Consider the following 15,109-nt stretch of genomic DNA (forward strand, 5'->3'; position numbering starts at 1 on the left):
GAAGAGCAAACTGAAATAGCTACAAGAATGTCTCAAGTAACAGAAGCAAAAGACATTTTCCATTGTATGTGCCATAAAATGAAAAATGTCTATTATCTACTCACTCACTCAAAAATCTTTAGTGTTGACTTCATGTTGGGCCCTATTCCAGATGCTGGGAATGTAGCAGTGAAGAAGAGCTCAGGCAAACCGCTGCCCTCGTGTAGCATCCATTCGTCCTGAACATCCTCAGCTGCTAGCCCTCCAGTTGATCACTGCCCACCGATAATGACCCCTGAGAGTCTCTTCACGCCAACATTGGCTGCACGGGACACGACACCACTGTCCTTGACTAGCATGTGGGAAAAGAAGCCAGCATCCTCTCATCACCTTTTCAGCAATTTCCCCCCACAGGCCGTTCATGAGACGTGCTACCGTGCACTTTTTCAGTTTATCTGATGAAGTGCCCTTCAAATTTGATGCAGGGCCTCCATCTTGAGGTACTTTTCCAAAGACAGTGATGACTAAGCCCTGAGCTATCCCCAGTACCTCATTTTGTTGCCTTTGAGTTGCCAGGTGCTGCATCTGCGCAGTGGATGATTAGGGCTCTGGGTCTGGCTGAAAGTTAGGAAACAGTGCACACCGGCCTGTTCTTGGGCTGAACTCTAGATCTTGAACACACCAGCATTGAAGTAGCTAATGCAGGTATTACTTATATTAGGGTTTGTTTGTTTGTTTGTTTGTTTGTTTGTTTGTTGGAGACAGGGCCTGGCTCTGTCGCCCAGGCTGGAGTGCAGTGGCATGATCATAGCTCACTGCAGCCTCAAACTCCTGGCCTCAAACCATCCTTCTGCCTCAGCCTCCCAAGTACTTAGGACTACAAGCACATGCTAACAGGCCAGGCTAATTTGTAAAATTTGTTTTTGGAGATGGGGTCTCACTGTGTTGCCCAGGCTAGTTTTGTATTCCTGGCCTCAAGTGAGCCTCTCATCTCATTCTCCCAAAGTGCTGAGATTACAGGGATGAGCCACCATGCTCAGCCCGTACCAATATTTTTAATAACAGTTTGTGGCAAAACTTTTTTTTTGAGACAGAGTTTTGCTCTGCTGCCCAGTGTAACAAAACTTTTAAGAAACCCCAGAACATGGACTGACTGAGCTACCTAGAAAATATTAGTCACCCAACCTTAAGCAAACAACAGCAAAAATAAATATAACTTCTCATGGCAGCCCAAAAAATAAATAAGTGAAGGAACATTAGACAGGGAAACCACAGTGCATTGACTTTACCCTTATGATGGTTTTATATACCAGCATCATAAACAATTTCCTAAAGGCTAAGCTGAAGCCAAACTGCTGCTCTGATCCATGAATTTACCAATATTCAAAATAAATCCAACACATCAGGAAGATCCGCACCTTTCCCTTATACTCCTGGTTTGAAACACCAGGGGAAAGGACAAAAAATAAATTTGATTATCAAGAATTTCTTGAAAAGGAAGAATAGACAATAACTATTTTTTAAATTATAAGGCAAATACAAAATCTGATCAGATTATTTTAAAATGTTTACAATGATTTATATTCCGTTTAATGTTTCCTTTTCTCCCACTAAATTGCTGTGGAAACTTCATTTAATAGATAAGAAAACAGTGTATGGAATTAATTATTGTTAACTAAATTGCATTTAACATCTGCTGAAGACTCAGAAATGTGAAGGTTTGGGGGAGATTTTGAATCTTTATTCTCATCTCAGAGCCAGGATATCATCCCCATACCCACACTATTTGCCAGACAATCAGGATTAGTCAGCAAAGGAGGATGGATGAAGTATTCCTTTTGTGGGAGCTATTTATGTACTTGTTGGATTGTCGCTAAGTAAAGATAGTTTAAAAGTGCATTTCCGCAAGGCAAACGAATGACCCACAGTATCTCAGAGGGTGGCTTGTAACCATATGCTTTTTGATCTATTCAAGTTCTTTCCCCCGACTATTTACAACTAGTTGGAGAGCAAAAGAGTTGGGGAGTCTCCCAGAAATGATGTAATTGAGTATTTCCATTATATTAATGTACTGCTGCCTAATAAACCACCCCAAAACTTAGAGGCTTAAATCAATGACTTATTATTTCTCGTGATTCTGAGCCCAACTGGGTAATATTTCTTCTCTTTGTGGTGAGGCTAGAATCATTCATTTGGCTGCATTTAACTGGGTGCTTTGCCTCCCTGAAGTACCTCCCATCATTCAGCAGTTTAGCCCAAACTTCTTTATGGCACAGCCGCTGACCTCAAACTCCTGGCCTCAAACCATCCTTCTGGCTTCCAAGAGGGAGTGTTGCAAATGTGCAGCACTCAGCGTGCCTCCACTTGCTTGATGCATGCTAATGTACCATTGGCCAGAGCAAGTCCCATGGCTGAGCTCAGCAGCAGTCATGAAGAGGACTGCACAGAGTATAAATATCAGGAGTGTGGTCATTGGGGAGCACCAACATTGCAGTCTCTTCCATCCAGTTCTCTAGTGAAGGCAAAATATCTCAAACTGAGTAGACACCTCGATTATCCTTCAACATGTTAATCAGATGGAACACATTAGCACAACAGCTCATTTAAATGCAAGACAATATTTGTTAGAAAGTGCTTCCTCTGCCTCCTTCCAACTTCCACCCATTAATTCTATTCCTGCTCTCTTAAGAAACAGAAAAGACTAATTTATTTTCTCTTTCCAACGATAACACTTAAAAATACATTAAAAGGATGTCATGTTTCTCCAAACTCTTTCAAGAGTCTATGTCTTCTATTTTCTGGCCACAGTGTTTTCAGTTTCTTCTCACTAGCCTGGTCAAACTACCAATGGCAATGGATAGCTCAGTTCTATTTAAGATAAGCTTGGCTGTTCTCTTAAGTGTCTTGCAGCAGAAATACTGGCCCATTCAAAATAGTTGGGCTAACTTTTAAAACAACAACTAAGCGTCTTCCAAGATAATTATAAAAGACTAAATAAAACACAGAGGAAAAGAAAACAGAGGGAGCTCAAAAGGGGAGCTTGGCTCTGATAGGTGAAATTTCACACAGAATTGTGGCACTGAGAACAAAACTAGCCTAGAACCACTTGTGCTATGTCATGTGTAGGTCATTTAAATGCACAAGACACAAAAACTCTTCAACGGTCTAGTCATTCCACACTATCTTGAAGCAAGCCACAAAAGCAGGCCCAAGGAATTAGATTTCTCTAGGGATGGACCCAGAGGACTCAGCCTGAATAAAATGACCCAAGTATGATTCCGTTCCTATTCAGATATTCCCCCAGGAATACTCTGGAAGATCTCTACAAATTCAACTCTTTGGTAATAAACTACAACCACTCCTGCCCAACTCAGAATATTTCAGGAAACTCTCAAGCCCAAAATTGTACATTGTCTATGGAGAATTATCTGGATCTGTGAAATCATTCACTTGAAGTGATTTGCTGGAGGAATTTTAGGTCAGATATATAGGTAACCTCACACTGGAACCAGCTAAAGAGAAACACAAATGACAGACAAACCTCTAATCCATACTGCAGCCAAAACAATAATAAGGCTCTATGAATTCAAGTCTCTTCTGCAGTACTAGGCAACTAAGGACAATTGGCTGATGGCATCTGAGCCTCTTCATCAACAGTATTTCCATACTAGGACTTGACAATTGGAGAAAAAATTTTAGCCTCAAGTCCTGATTAAGTCTCTGTTAGTTCAAAACCTCTCTGCTCTCCTAATTTAATATTGTTATTAGTTGGACTCCATGAAAACAAGCTCTAAGACAAAGATGAGCATACAAGAAATTTAGTGAAAAACTCTTGGGATGAATATTTGTGTAAGGAAAGGAAAGGCAACAAAGCATGGTTGGGCAGAAGCAGAAGACGACTTCAACAAAGACCTCGGCTAACCCCTTGGGGAACTCGAGCTGGGATGACCCTTCTGGGTCCAGAGCAGGGCTGCAAAGGACAGGGCTTTACACATCTGCTTTGACATTTATAGGATGCCAGCTTCCCCAGAAAGGGACATGATCTTGAGCAAGGAAGGCCTTTCAACCAAGGCACTTTGCAGAAGGCTGTAAGCTGAGGTGTGTCTTCTTATAGCACTTCCAGCAGCTGGAGAATAAGTATTTCATTTCAGAAGGAAAATCTGAGCAGCATATGCCAGAGCCAACTCTCCATATTTAATGAGATCTTCTTTCTACGGCCTCATGGGTGATGTACAACTCCTCCACAAAAAAAGGACACACTTTATTTTATACAATTTGACTCATACTCTGTTTAGCCACAGTTTGAGACCAACGTCTAAATTAAGGATTCAGAAACTGTGCGTTTCAAACTGATTAGGCAGCTTCATATCCAAAATTCATGCCAGATACATCAAACTCATAAGTGCTCCTTCTTTCTGAATCCCTAATGCAATTGCTTTTGGGGCAGATATTTAATAAAAATACCAGTGGCATAATTGGGTTGCATCTGCTGAACAGGTCTACACAGAAAAACTAACAAAACCAAAAAATAATTTATTGATTTTGAAGCAACTGGCTTTTTGAACAAGATTTCATTAAATCTTAATATAAAAATATAACGGGACATGAAGATACTATATTTTTTATTGTGTCTTTATCCCCAAAAATAAGCAAACCAACAAATAAATAAAACATTGCCCATTGTCGGTTCAGTATGCCCAATTTGTCAGAACAATTGTTTTGGCACTAAGGAGACTTTTTCTTACTCTCAATTTGTTAAGGATTTCACCCCAAATTGGGATGTTTAATTTAAAATAGCACATGCCTGCACAACACACACGCGCACACATACACCACCCATCAGTAATACTATAGCTTCATTGCTTATAACTAGCATATTTAAAGCCTGAAATTTGATTACTTCAAAATACCTTGACACCCTCTACTTAACATATAAAATTCAAAACTTCTTGCCCAAGGTCCTTTATTCCCACTCAAGTTGAATCACAAGGCACATGCAATCTGTGAGTGATTTTGGAAAGAGGGTTGATTTCTTCAATTCTATTTCCCCAACATGCATTCTGTTTTTACTTCATTCAGTTCAATTCAACAAACCATTATTGAAGGGCTTCTGTGACCAAGATGCCATGGGAGATTCAGAAGTTAACAATACATAGATTCTAACTTGTAGATGTATGAGTATGTGTGTGTGTGTCTGTCCGTCTGTGTGTGTCTGTGTGTTTACAATTCCACTAGTTAATTACAGTAGGTTGAAGCATATGAAAGCGGACGTGTTTATCTACAAAAAAAAAACAAAACACTTGTACTTGGTTCAACTTAATATAAGATAGAAGACAATGTAATTATTTTTTATAATAGAATTACAATCAAGCTATCACGGGAATCCAGGAGAAGAAAATGTTCATTCTAATTAGGGGAATTAAAGAAGGTTTCATTGAAGACCGCAAACTCGTCCTTGATGAATCAATTTCAGCAGGTGACTAGAGATGGTAGACAGCAGCACAAAGGCACAACTTGTGCAAACGTACTTAGAGATCGCAGAACTCAGAGCTGAGTCTGGAAGAACTAGAACCTAACACTTTTATTTTATCTTGACGTTGCAAATACTCTCTCCCTGGAAGTTTTTTCTACAAAAGTATTTGGAGTTTGGTTTGGTTGGTTTCGGTGTTGATTTTTTCGATGTGGGGAAGAAGGGAGCCTCCTAGAACCAAGCATGCCATATATGTGCTCTCTGCTCCTATGGAAGGAAGATCCTCAAACCTTTGAGCCACTACAGAAATAATATTCTGCAGCAGCTGTCTAGAGAGGCTGAGATTTTTCCTTTTAGCTACCTGGAAAATGTAGAGTTGCTATTGCAGGAAAACAGGAGATGAATCTCAAAAAAGTGTATATTTTATTTAGTCAATAAAAATGTCCACCCACCTATTCCACCCACACTGAACAATCAATAGGAATGAAATTTTGGCCTACACAAGCTGAAAATAATAGGGGCAAAGCAAATAAAGACACTAGAAAAGGATTAGATGTAAAATGTTAATTTCATTTACAAAGTCTTTCATGTGCAAAAAAGCATTTGTGTAAGTATTTTCACAAATTGAGATTATCGGGTGTACCCTTTCATTCCTAAGATATAAACCTAGAATTTGAAGACTTAGTAAGAAAAGTGGGATATAAAATGTCTCAACCATTTTTAAAGTGATTACATGCACATATAACATTTGAGTATATTGGGTTAAATAACATATTGAAATTAATGTCACCCCTGTTTATTTTTTACTTTGTGTGGAATTCGAAAATTTAATATTACACATGTGGCTTGCATTATATTTCTATCAGACAGCATCAACTTAAGAGATGCAACTTAACTTCTCTAAGCCTCAGTTTTCACTTTTATGAAATGGCGCAAATAACTATTGCCCTTATTGTTTTGCTGTCAAGATAAATGAGCTAATATAGAGACATTTTACAATTTTTTGTAAAAATGTTTTGTAATGTAGATATTGCAGTATTTTGTAAACTATTACACATTATATAAATACCAGGGACTCCCGAGAGCAACAATTCCTGATGAAAAAGCCTGTGTAATGAATCAGGGTGGTAAACACAACTTTCAGGCTGCTCTGGCATAGGGTTTCAATGTGCCAAACAAAACTAAGAGATGCAGACTTACCCTCCAAGTACTTCGATGCTTTCCGTTAGTATAAATTTGAAATGCCAAGCACGCCAAGCCATCTGCCAGACTCCATGATGGATGAACCCCTCCAGGAGCTGGATGATGTTCTCTGAGCATGCTCAAGGGATGATGTAAGCTATCACTCTATTCTCAGAGGTCAGCCTGGCTGGGAATCTGAAAGGCTGCGATATTAGCATCCACCTGACTTGTGAACTTATCATTGTAGCATCGGCAGTAAACAGCCAGCCGTATCTGGACCCAGGGTTGGTGATCACTGTTAACTGTCAAAACAACGACAATTTTCCAACCTACTATATAAATATGAAAATTGAACCTAAATCAGAAAAGACTAATGTTCCTAAACTAGGAATTTCTTCTCATTTCCAATCTTTGCTAGAATCACATCTGACTTTTCTGGAAGTACAAGAAATCTCAAATCTCAGACTCTCAGTCTGTGAGGCTGAGATGAATGAAGAAAGAATAAAGTCTGCCTACTCTTAAAGCAGAGGTGCCCTGAGATTCTCACTCCCAGTTAGTGCAATGGTAGGTCAATGGGTAGAGCTTCAAGAAACAAATTTAAAGTCCCCAAACACAGTCACTCTCAGAAGCAAGGAACAGAGAGTCAATCAACTGCGTCTACCATCCAGTCTTATATTCTGACATATTATCTCACCTTTGACAGTTTATAACCTGATACTATCAAAACAATTGTTCTTCAAACATTTCCAGCCTCAGGACTTGTTTTGCATGCTATTTCTCTGCCAGAAAATGCTCACACGGGTCATATGGTCCCCATTCTATCTGGCAAACTCCTACGCCTCCTTCAAGAGTCAGCTAGTGTCACCTCCTCTGGGAATCTATCTCTGATACCCCCTACAATGCTTGGACCTGTTTATAAGACCTCTTTATGTTAGAACTGCCTGCTTCTGTATGTGGCTTTCCATTTGACTGAGATCTGTTAACCGCATCTCTTAACATAGTTGAATTTGTTGGAGGGAACCTTTGTTCATTGCTCTTCCTTGTTCATGCAGGGGGACCTCCACTGGAGTGACACTCCTGGCCTCTCTCTATCACCTCTCAACCCATTCCTCCTGATTGGCAGGTGAGTTAGAATAAACCAGCCATGCTCTGTTCTTCTCCTATCTCATTCTCTTTTCTTTGTGATCTGCATACAAGATAAGACAGTATGTATTGTTTCTACTTACTGTGCAATAGCAGAAGCCTTGCCCCATGGTTTCCTAGGGCTGCCAGTTGCATTGGGGAAGCGGATATATTAGCAAACTCATTTGACAAACCTCAGCCACAACCTCCAAATAACTTTATAGTTATTATAAGACATTATTTTATCTCCAGCTATCAGACCTCTATGTTCATATCAATTAGTTCCAAACACAGATGGGGAAACAGGATTGTTGTTTATTAGTCTCCTAAAACTCCTATATAGTCATCAGATACTTAATAAATAAATGGATCTCAATTCAACACTAGAGCCATAGATGGATGAAAAAATGTAAGTCAGGAAAGAATAAGCAGCTTAAAATAGAATAGTTGTAAAATATAGGAAGGCTGGATGTTATACTAACAAAGTCCTTGAAGAGAAGATGAGGGACAACAATAACCTTTATTATTGACTTCTATTCCTGTCCTCTCTTTAAGGAAGGGGCTGGGTGTTATCCATTTTTTGGGTCTCCCAAATTAGCACCAATAGTAGACATGCAAATATCTGTTTAATTAATAAGTAATACCCCGTGCACATGCGCAGGTTCATCCTGGGAGGAGGAGAGCATAGGTACAAGTTAAAGAGTTTCTTATGACAGCTGGGCTGAGCTGTATGATATCATACAAGCCAGGAAACTACATCCCATGAAAGCAGTCCTGATGGAGCCTTGACAATGATGGTAAGAGAAGGGCTTTTCAAAAGGCAAATGGATTGTTACTACTATGGACTAGCTGATAAGATGTGGTTAAGCCACAGAACTGCCTGGCTCAAATCCTTCTAAGCCTCAGTGTCCTCATTCATGAAAGGAGGTTGGTGAAACTGCTGATGTCATGGGAATTTTGTGAGAATCAAATCACTGAATTCATGTAAAGATATTAGTTCATGCTTTTAAAATAGGAAGTGCCAGAAAACTGTTGGAGCTAGAGTAGCAAGAGCAGGAGTAGCAACAGCAGTAGCTTAATTCCAGTATTCACACTTAGGAGAACACAGATGTAACATGAAAAAGAAATAATTTCAAGGGAAGGAGATGGTACAGATAATTTAACAGGATAGAGGTAGATCTATTAGTCAATGAAAAACCTGTAATTTTTTACCCTACCACAGAATAAACTGAGCTGTGCCTTATATTTTACAACTTACACAGTTTATTTTTATATTGTTGGCATTTCTATAACATTTCCTGACAATTTCAAATTTCCCCATCAGAAACACTTGGACATTAAATTAGGAAGATCCCAGAGCCTCCATCTTCCATAATGTACTTTTTCCTTCTGATACTAATCTCAGGTCAGAAACATGCAAGTCTGTTATACTGGGTTGGGGTTGCGGTCAATAGTCACCAAATACTAAATTCCAATTTTTACTCACTCACATTATCTACAAAAAGAAACATCTAAGAAACTTGTATTTTTTCTAATTTTCTTCTATCTTGTACATGCCACAATAATTACCTGACTCAGTTCCCCACTAAAGAAATCTCACATGCAGAGTTCTGCTATGCTTGAATTCAAAACCATCGATGCTGAGTTTTTAAAAATCTATTCCATAGTAAATGCAGCTAAACAGTTTTAGAACTTTTTGGAAAGGAAAATCACAATTGCCTTTCCCAAAGCCACTATTTCAATTGGTAGCCGGTAGCTTGCAAGGCAGTCATCCACACTTAAAAATCTTGCAAGCTGATATCTATAAGATATGTCCTCAAGTTGTAAACACCTATTTTCTTAATACCCCCCTCCTCATATCCCCTAGGCAACCTATAAAGAAAAAGTTTAACGGATTTAGTAAAATAAAAACTCGCTTCCAAATTTACATCCTATCTTCCCACACACCTAACAAAAAAAGTAATAAAGATTTCATACTGAATGAGCTAAAGCCAGCATCTTAACCGAACATTTCCCCATCTACATTCAAAAAAGGAGAAGAAAATGCCAAATGTTAAGTACATATATTAAGTATTTTAAATTTTTTTGAAAGATCAAATTATGCAATAACTACATTAACACAAGTTTAGTAAAATTCTTGGCCAGGCGCTGTGGCTCACGCCTGTAATCCCAGAACTTTGGGAGGTCAAGGTAGTCAGATCACGAAGTCAAGAGATCAAGACCATCCTAGCCAGCATGGTGAAACCCCATCTCTACTAAAAATACAAAAAAGTAGCTGGGTGTGGTGGTGCATACCTGTAATCCCGGCTACTCGGGAGGCTGAGGCAGGAGGATAGCTCAAACCCGGGAGGTGGAGGTTGCAGTGAGCTGAGATCGCGCCACTGCACTCCAGCCTGGCAACAGAGTGAGACTCCATCTAAAAAAAAAAAAAAAAGTTCTGTAAAAGAGATAGTAAAAATCAGTTCACATACGTAAGGATTGCTCCCCTCTGCCCACTTGCCAAGTTTGGAAGAACTTCCTCTAACCTGATTAGTTTTCTCTTGCTATTTGCCAATGTGCACACACAACTACAGATTTTCAGGACACTTCTTCATAAATAGACTATAATATCTGTGCTTATTGTCATTCACCATAAAGTCTCATTAGAGCAAACAGAGCTGTTACTGGCTGAAATGTCTTTCCATACACTGAAAATATAAAGTCATACCAACTTTACTAATGATTATCCCACAAACCTAAAAACTTAAAGGTCAGGTATATTTTATTTTCTCCAACCTGGTCTACTAAAAATAACTTAGAGATCTATTCCCCATCTGCAATTTAATTACACACTCAGGAGGCCACCCGATTATAGTTGGAGGGTGTCATTTTGCAGCCTTTGGGTAATTGGAACCTCTCTTTATTTGCACTGCTTCTTTGTAAAAATTCAGACAGACTCAGGCATTCAATCATTAGAAGCTTGAATGAGAAATGGTAACACGGACATTTTTTATGGCCAAAGTTGGAGGAATTGAAAACAAATAACATATTGTCATCTAAAGTATTCATTTTTAAAACAGAGGACACTATGGTATATCCTTAGCACATACCTCATTATTGGTTTTCATTCATTTCCAAAATCTTTGGTTAAGAAGGAGCAGGAAAGGTATTCTTGCCCAACTACCACCTGATGCCTTGAAAATTTCTGTCCTATGTGGTACAGTCTGGTCTATATTCTAATAAATTATTTTTATAATCAGTGAAGAATCAAGCTTTTACAATTTATATTCAACTATGTGTTGTTTAGTTATATATTTATTTTACTTTAACCCTGGAAAACAGTATTTTTAAAACTTCATAATTTCTGTTTTTAATTCCTTCAACTCTTTAATCCATTGGACATTAATTTATAATTTTTCAAAAATGTCTTTAACATACTGTCTTGAAATGCAGTTAAGTCAAATAAGCATTTTGTTTGTTTGTTTATTAGTAAACTGATAAAACACTGAGGACTAAAGAAGGTAAAAAAAGTAATTTTATAAAGATAGAATCTTGTGCGGTAAGTTTTTGTCCTAAAACAAAATGACTGGGTTTTTCAAAAAAGAGGAATATTTAAGACAAAATAAAATTTAAGCACATTGTGAATGGTCTATGTAAGTCATAATAAAGTTAGTAAAAATAATTTTTAAAGGGGTTGTATAATTAAATTGGCTGTAATTAAAAGGAAATTATTATAATCTTTCTAGAGATGGGTCTTTAATATTTTTAAAAATTCACTAAAACATAAGTAAATAATTGGTTAAAACAAGATTTTATTATAAATATTCACTCATTTTTTTTTTTTTCTTTGAGACGGAGTCTTGCTCTGTCGCCCAAGCTGGAGTGCATGGCCGCATCTCAGCTCACTGCAAGCTCCGCCTCCCGGGTTTACGCCATTCTCCTGCCTCAACCTCCCGAGTAGCTGGGACTACAGGCGCCTGCCACCTCGCCCAGCTAGTTTTTTGTATTTTTTAGTAGAGACGGGGTTTCACCGTGTTAGCCAGGATGGTCTCGATCTCCTGACCTTGTGATCCGCCCGTCTCGGCCTCCCAAAGTGCTGGGATTACAGGCTTGAGCCACCGCGCCCGGCCAATATTCACTCATTTTTAATGTAAGAACTTTTTAAATTTTTAAATTCTATAATGTCTTTTTAACATTCTTCAGATTGATATCTTAAAAGTGCCGCTCTTTATTGAAAAGGCCTTGAATGATGACTCTCTCCTTCACCTTTTGTTGGCTCCTATAACTTACCAGTTATCTAATATAAGGAAATTTTTTTTTTGGAAAACGGGCAAATAAAGTGTCTTTTGGACATGCGTTTTGTTCTGCATGTCAGTTGTATTCCTATCTTTATATGTATCATGTGGAAGTGATATTTCACCACCAAACTACATTGAAAAGCTCCAATCGCCAGGCACAGTGGCTAATGCCTGTAATCTCAGCACTTTGGGAGGTCAAAGAGGGTGGATCATGAGGTCAGGAGATCTAGACCATCCTGACTAACATGGTAAAACCTCATCTTTACTAAAAACACAAAAAATTAGCTGGGTGTGGTGGCATGCACCTGTAATCCCAGCTATTTGGGAGGCTGATGCAGGAGAATCTCTTGAACTAGGAAGGTGGAGATTGCAGTGAGCCAAGATCACACGCCACTGCACTCCAGCCTGGATGACAGAGCGAGACTCTATCTTAAAAAAAAAAAAAAAAAAAAAAAAACTCCAATCAAATAACTTAAAAAATGTAAGTGCTAATGTAGATGACAGGTTGATGGGTGCAGCAAACCACCATGGCACATGTATACCCACGTAACAAACCTGTACATTCTGCACATATATCCCAGAACTTAAAGTATAATAAAAAGTAAAAAAGTAAAAATAAAAATAAATGCAAGTGTGTATCAGATTTGTAGAAGCTAGCTCAGATGTCTTTTAATTCAATGCCGTAGTAACCTTTGGTAAAATTAATTTGGTAAATTTAGTCTCAAAACTCTCCAGGAATTTAAAAATCTCAGTCATGTTCAAACCCTCAGGGTTTCCCCCCACCCAACCACTAGAAATTTGGGTCACTAAAAAGTTAAAATAGTAGAAGCGTAACACTTGCTTTTGGCAAAATTTTATAAACACAAAGATGTCAATTCTCAAAAAAAAGTAAGTATTTTTTTTTTTTTTTTGGTAAAGAAACTATTTAAGAGTTGCTTTATAATGAAGGAAATTATACAGATAAAACTAAATAATTTTTTTTAAAAAAAACAAGCCAGGGCAACAAAACAGCCCTATAGTTAGCAAGAAAATAGTCGGCCTGATGCAGTGGCTCACGCCTGTAATCCCAGCCCTCTGGGAGGCCGAGGCAGGCAGATCACCTGAGCTTGGGAGTTCGAGACCAGCCTGACCAACATAGAGAAACCCCATCTCTACTAAAAATACAAAAATTAGCTGAGGGTGGTGGCAGGTGCCTGTAATCCCAGCTACTCGGGAGGCTGAGGCAGGAGAATCGCTTGAACCCGGGAGGTGGAGGTTGCAGGGAGCTGAGATCATGCCACTGCACTCCGGCCTGGACAACAAGAGTGAAACTCCATCTCAAAAAAAAAAAAGAAAAGAAAGAAAAGAAAAGAAAAGAAAAGAAAAGAAAAGAAAAGAAAAGAAAAGGAAAGAAAAGAAAAGAAAAGAAAAGAAAAGAAAAGAAAAGAAAAGAAAAGAAAAGAAAAGAGTTAATATGGGATAAGGGCAAAACCAAGTAACTATTTAAAATCAAAGTGTGTAATGTAAAGGAATTGTTCTATTTTGTAGACTGGTATCATTCAGCTTCTTAAAAAAAAAAAATCTTTACTACAGTGAATTGTACAAATAACCACTTTAAGGACAAAATTCTTAATTTTAAGTCCTACAGAATTTAAGAGCTTTTTTGGAGGATTAATGCAGGACACACAGCTCATTACTGAACAGTCTCTGAGTACATGTGATCCAAACGCACATGGGTTTGTTCCCGAGACAGCAATCCGCCTAGTGGGCCAGATAATGCCATTGTAATGCCTGTTTCCCCTGAGAAGGGGACTGCCCAACTCTCCCTATAAAATACCAAGCAAAACACTCCAGATGAAGCAGTTGATATGCCTCATACATAAGCCATGTTGGACTAGCTTTATGATAACTGGAATATCCTTCCACCAAATATGCCTATTACCTGGGTCATGGTAAACTGAGAGGTTAACCGGGGCCCCTTTACATGGGTGCCCCTCCCACAGAATTATAAGACTCTTTAAGAAGCCTTTTCAAATTTGCTGCCCCTCATAGGTCTTACATATGCATCTCCCTCCTGGGAGCCCAACCCTTTTCACCAGAAAAGGTAAAATAGTCTGGGGGTAAAAGAGGGTTCCCGAGACCAGAACATAAAAACAGACAGGTCAATAGAATTATAAAATTTAAGATGTTTAAGCAAGCTTTATGTAAGGTAGTTGTAACCCCCTTGCCTAAAAGTCTTATGAAAATGAGTACTGTATCTAACTAGGGGGTGTCTCCTCTGTCTAGTACTATAAACCGAGGGCATATAAATCTGTTCTTTTAAGGAATATTTAATTGCACATGCTAAATGGGAACTAGTAAATTGTCTAAGCCTGCAAAATATAGGGTAAAAGCTGGAGTGCTAGTCAGGATAAATCCTCCACTGCACAGACCTTTTTGTGGAGCTTTTACTGGGGCCAATGGCAATCACTGTAAGTACCTTTCAATTGACAATGACTGAACTAGAGAATTTCTACTTGATGGGACATTTACTGTCTTGCTTTGGAATATTAACTGAAGCTACCCCCAACTTAATGGAAATAATGTTTTCCAAAAGAGTTCCAGCATAAAATAAAAATGATTTACATAAAATCTTGCTACCTAATAAACAGAGAGCCTCTTTTCTAGGACTAGTTGTGAGGAGCCGCTAAATTCTACAGTGACTAGCAGCTCTCATGAGCTGTTTGGTTTGTAAATGGCACTTCTGAGGTAAACATCTTGTTTTAAAAGCTCTGGTTAAAGAAGGGTCAAGAAAATCTTTTTCTTTTACATTACTTGGGTAAAGTATGTTTTTGTAAGCAAATTTACCTTCCTGAGTTCTCCAAAATTCAGATTGTAATTTTACGACATTATAGTTGTCTGCATAGTTGTCTGCATAAGTTCAATAGTAGTTTAAAAAATTTCATTTCAAGGGAAAAGCATAACATTCATACTAGATTTCAGTCCTAACTTTTTGAGTGCAGATTAAATTATTGGTTTGCTACAATAACCCTCTAGAAAGTACCAGATTATAATTTATTTTTTTATTTTTAGTTTGTGCCCTAATGGAATAGGCTCCTTT

The 15,109-nt window shown here is 38.3% G+C and overlaps 1 long non-coding RNA gene across 1 annotated transcript in view; it reads right to left on the bottom strand.

Moving 5' to 3' along the window:
- Positions 1 to 15,109, bottom strand: part of LOC140709060 (uncharacterized) — a 611,840-nt gene that overhangs the window by 407,782 nt on the left and 188,949 nt on the right. Inside the window, exon 3 of the long non-coding RNA XR_012089391.1 lies at positions 10,049 to 10,169. This is a non-coding gene — a long non-coding RNA (uncharacterized lncRNA). The remainder of the gene's footprint in view (positions 1 to 10,048; positions 10,170 to 15,109) is intronic.

This window comes from Chlorocebus sabaeus, chromosome 18 (assembly GCF_047675955.1).
Source record: "Chlorocebus sabaeus isolate Y175 chromosome 18, mChlSab1.0.hap1, whole genome shotgun sequence".
In the NCBI taxonomy this organism is placed as follows: Eukaryota; Metazoa; Chordata; class Mammalia; order Primates; family Cercopithecidae; genus Chlorocebus; species Chlorocebus sabaeus.